The 5,527-nt window shown below is 30.9% G+C and overlaps 1 long non-coding RNA gene across 1 annotated transcript; it reads left to right on the forward strand.

Annotated features, from left to right (window-relative positions):
- Positions 1-312: 312 nt before the first annotated feature.
- On the forward strand, positions 313-961 carry LOC148213234 (uncharacterized). The gene is made up of 2 exons (XR_015791676.1): positions 313-570; positions 669-961. It is a non-coding gene; the product is annotated as an uncharacterized LOC148213234 (long non-coding RNA).
- Positions 962-5,527: the final 4,566 nt, after the last annotated feature.

Below are 5,527 nucleotides of genomic sequence, written 5' to 3' on the forward strand. Positions count from 1 at the left end.
CATTTATTTTTTTTTTTCTCAAAAGAAAAAAACAAGAAACAACTACTAAACACAATTTTATTTCCATTAACTAGAAAAAAGGTATAATCTCATTTGGTATACTTTGCCATAGAAAAAGTGGGATATCCCACAAGTTAAATTGGGGATATTGGACAAAGTTATATCTGAATGTAAAAAGGCATCATTACTAGGACTCAGACTCAGTCGTCACTGTACGAAAATATTATGTTTTTTTTTTTCTCTCTTTCTTTCTTCAAAACCCTTTCTCTGTGTAGCCCTAAAGAAATGAGACCCTATAAATGAAGGGTAAGGGGTGTCTGTAAGGTCATTGCGTAGGCCATTTCTAGAGAGAGAGAAGGGCCATTTTAGAGAGAGAAGTTGGGGATTGTGGGGAATGTTGGCTGGCTCGAGGCTTTTCAAAACAAAGAGGTTCCTTTTTTTCAACTTCTAAGGCCAAAGAAAAGAGAACTCTAAGGCTTCGGACCAGGCTTCATTCCCCTCAAACTCAACTCTCAAAAACAAAAAAAAAAAAAAAACAAAAAAAGAAACCCTAATCTTCATGAAAAAAGGGTTTGCTTTTAATTTTGGTGTTTTTTTTTTCCTAATTTTCTTCTTAAATATTTGCTTACTAACAAAACCCATCTCTTTCTTCTTTGTTTCTAATTCAGATTTCCATTCCCAAACTACTGCAGATTCCCCGTCGTCGCCGTTCTCGACTGGGATCACGTTGTTATGGATGTAGCGGCCACGTTGAATGATTTTTCTTTGCGGAAGAGATCATGGAAGGTTTTGGGTCGAGTCGTGATTCGTAGTCGTCGGAGAAGACAAAGAATTAGTTCTGCTACTCCTTTTTTTGTTTTTGTTTTTTTCTTGTGAATTATGTGATTGAGAGAAAGTGAAAAACTAGTGGCCTCTAATGGGATAATTAACTACAAAATCTTCAAAACTAATTTCCTTTGAATGTGTTTATTGTTATTATTATTGTTTTGTTCATATCAGAAGTTGAGAGAAATGGGAGATTTTTTTTAATTTTTCATTTTCATTGAGTGATGTGAGAGAGACGTAATAGAAGAAGAAGCCATAGCATGGAAACGTAACTGTTGAAATAAATGCTGTTTTTGTTTGTGTTGTGTGATTAAAAGAAAGAAATAAAGGAAAAAAAAAAGTCATTCAGATTCAATTATATTTTCAGGCATTGCTTTACCAGAAAGCAACTGAAAAAAATTAATTCTTTTGAAAGAGTGAATGAAAGAAAATTTGCCCTAATTAGCATAAATATAAAGAAAACACACACAAGAAAAATGCAATATAATGCCCATACTTCTCTCTCTCTCTCTCTCTCTCTCTCCTCTCTCTCTCTCTATGGGTTACGTAAAAGATCATCTTTTTTTCCAACATTTCCATAACCCATCATAGATGCCTAAGCTATTTGTTGTGTAAAACTAAGCCTACAAAAGGAAAATGAAAAAAAATAAAAATAAAAATCTCTCTCTCTCTCCTCTTTCTCTCTCTTCTTTCTTAGAAAGATTTTTTTTTCTAACATTTTTCCTTAACTCATCATCTTGACCCCATGTCCCCCAAGTATGTGATGTAAACTAAACCCTAGAGAAATGTGAGAAAATTAATTAAAATCTTTATGTGGAATTTGCATTCAACAAAGTTATTAGAGCCATATTAAATATTTTTTCCTAAGTCACGATACGGAAAAAAATTGATCTTTTTCCGATATTTCTATAATCAACAATAACCTTCGTCGAAATCTAGTGTATAACTAAACCATAGAGGAAAAACATAGAACAAATTCATTTTTTGTTGAATTATTTGAAAGGTTGAAGCAATGTGGTTGGTGATTCTACATCATTAATAAATATTTCAGCTTCACGTCGAATAGTTATTAGAGACAAAGATTTCAAACCTACATCAAATAATTATTAAGAACAATCATATTAGTTATGGGAGACGTACAAAAGGATCCTTTTTGACCCATATCATGCCATACCACAAGCTTATACAAAGAAAAACTAAACCCTAAACCTTAAAAGAAGAACAAAGCAAATCGTTCTCTTCTTTCTTTCGAGAAATTACACATTTCAAATCACGTTAAACATACGAGTGAAAATTCAAAACCTATATTTCAAATCAACAGGACGGGCAGAAAGAATTCAAACTTGCATCGAACATTAACCCGACAACAATCGTATTAAACAACAATTTGATTTCCTAGGTGATGGGATGCCCTAAAAAGATGATCTTTTTCGAACATTTCCCTAACCCATCATGTTGACCCCAGATGTCCAAGAATCTGATGCAAAACTAAACCTAGAAAAAGTATATAGAACATCTAGAGAGAGAGAGAGAGAGAAAGAGAGAGAGAGAGAGAAAGAGAGAGAGAGAATGTTATATGTAAAGTATTAATGAAGCTTTCGAAGTAGTTGAAAAATCAGAGGGCATCCTTGGAAAAGCTTGTGTTGGAATTTAGGGTTTTGGAAGAGAGAGTAAATGAGGGAGGACCGTCTGATATGTCTGATGTTCTGATGTCTGATGTCTGATGTCTGATGTCTGATCTGACCAATCTCGGGAAACTAAAACCACAGAGAGAGAGAGAGAGAGTAGAGTAAGTGTAGGTTATTGGGTCATCAGATTCAGAAAATGGATGTCTTAAAACAAGGAAACCATTACCATTTCTTCTTGTTATTAAAATTTGTTATCTTTTGGAGTAGTTCAAAACATTTTTTTGTTTTTGTTTTATGTTTTTGTTCTCTGGTTTTTTCTCTTTTGTGGGTTGAAAGTTTTGTCATTTGTTTCATTAGTTCCAATGAGTGTGTTGTGTTGTGTTGTGCTTGGTCTGGTTTTATCGAGTCTTTTGTTGTTTCTTTTGGGGGTTTTGTTAATTCTCCTCGAATGTATTTGATTAGGAGACTGATTAAATTTGGTGTCAGTTCATTGTCTCTCCCTGATAAAACTTATAATAATATAATAATTATAAGTTTTTCATCCTTTTTTCGACGCAAAAGTCATCGGGTAAAGATCTAACTATTTCTTGACTAAATAAAAATAAGTGGGACATTTATTGTCGGTTTCTTGCAAAAGTGGGGAAAGGTATATCACTCCTAAATATTTCAACAAACCATCGGACTACATTGTTTTCTAATTTTTTAAAATAATATAACGAACTCCCGACTACTTTTAAGAATTGTCATGAGAGGTTAATATTCCCGATGATTTTTAATAATAGTCGGATAAAATTGACTTTACTCAATTATTTTAATAAATTGTCGGTCTATGTTGTTATTAAATTTTGTTTTTAAATATTACAACTCCCGACGAATTTTAGAAATAGTCGGGAATTGAAAAGTGATATTTTCCAAACTTTTCTTTAAAAACCATTGGGAGTGTCTTTTTCCAATGTACTTTGCCTGACTTACGTATCTTTTTCGTCGGACGAAGTTAATCCCGACTTTTTAAAGGTTTTCTCCGATGTTTTGAAGCGTTAGAACAAATTTTATTTCTTGTCGTGAATCATGTTATGCCAAAGGAATTTCAAGAACGAAAAGAAAAAAAATGGTTGACGCCCCAGACAAAACCAGACCCGCCCTTTGTCTCTTTCCTTTCTCCATTCCGAAAATGCTAAATATATAAAATGATTCATAGTCTCTTTTTAGGAAATCATCAATTTTAGTCTCAATAATAGCTGCTAAAATTTGTTAATGGATAAAAATGAGGCATCGTTGTTAAAGTTGTTATTTTATCAATAGATTTAGACAAGTGAAAATATTTTACTTGGATACTAAGTTATACATGTGGACATGTTATCTAAACTCGTGTTAACACGAGTTTACGACAACGGTACTACACGTATCCCAAATATCTCTATAATAGTGTGATATTACCCGTTTTAGGCATAACCCTCAAGATTTGTATTTTGGTTTCACGGGAAAGGCCTCATATCAATGAATATAATTGTCCTTCTCTATATACCATAGATCACTCTTTTCTCGAATCAATATAGAACTTTGTTTGCACACTTTGCAACCCCAACAATTTGACGAGTCGAATCAATAGAACAAATATATCTTCTTCATAGTACGTGCCAACAAGCTACCCTTGTGATGCCAAAACAACCCAATATAATTTTTCACCCCCTGTGACTTTTGCTAGGAAATCTATATGCTTCGTGGTATACATCCTCGACCCCTAAAAATACCTCTTTTATAAGAAAATGAAAAAAAAAAAAGACTTTATATTGAAAAGCACTCTTCAAAATCTAGTACTTTTTTTTTTCTAATAATGTTTTTTTAAAAATTTATTCAAATAATATATGATTAGCCAAACTATTTCCAAAAATAATTTTTGAAAAATAGATAGTCATGTACCAAAACTAAGGTTTTAAATGTCAATGTCGATTGAAATGTCGAGGTCTCAATTTCATGGAAATATCGATAATATGTCGATGTATATTTCTGTAAAAGTTAGAAAAATTAAAAAATCGTAAAAAATATTTAAATTAACAAATAAACATTTTTCTATTTCTAAACGAGTCATAAACAACTAATATTAATATTATATATATATATATATATTAGTGACATTTTGTTGATATTTTTCATATTTTGTCGATTATATTATACTACGATGGAAATGTCGATGTCGAATTTATGGAAACATAGATATGTCGATGGAAATGTCGATATTTCGACTGATATTTAGAACCATAACCAAAACACATGAGTACTTGAGAGACAACCTAGAAAAAGTAATCAACAAACAACCTAATTAGTGCTTGGGCGTGCATACGGTTTCTAAAATGAAAATAAAGTCACTCTTAATGTTTAAGAAATCAGTCGATGTCTAATAAAGTCTGTTGACGTGGTGGACTTAGAGTCCATTGTGTTCGAATCAGCTGTCGGGCTTTTTTTTTTTTTTTTTTATTAGTTAACTTTTTACTTATATTATTATTATTATTATTAACTATAATTAGTTTTATTTTAAACTTTCTACTCATTTACTTATTATTATTGTTTTAATCATACAAATATAACAATAATGATAATATTAAAATTATTGTTATTATTTTAATTATTTAAATATAATAATAATAATATTATTAGAACAAAATTTTTTTATTATTTTAATCATATAAATATAATAATATTAAAACATTGTAATAATATTTTTTTCTTCTTTTAATAGTATTATCATCTCTTTGATTAAGAGACAACCATAATTAATGGATCCTTAAAAAAAAAAAATCAGACGTGACGCTAATCGAGCACCACGTCGGCAGATCGTCTCTTAAGGAGACGACCTGTGAATGTCACTTCATAAGACAACCATCTATTTTTCAAGTATTATTTTTTAATATAGTTTGGCTAATGATATATTTTTTAAATCAGTTTAAAAAAACACTATTAAAAAAAATCCTCAAAATCTATGTGACATATAACTCATGGAAGGTGTTGATATAACTGAAGTGACACAATAAACAACCTTCATCATCGCGTAAAAATTTATCACCTAAATTTATTAA

This window comes from Momordica charantia, assembly GCF_013281855.1.
Source record: "Momordica charantia cultivar OHB3-1 chromosome 1 unlocalized genomic scaffold, Mcharantia_2.0 BLBB01000001.1, whole genome shotgun sequence".
Lineage (NCBI taxonomy): Eukaryota > Viridiplantae > Streptophyta > Magnoliopsida > Cucurbitales > Cucurbitaceae > Momordica > Momordica charantia.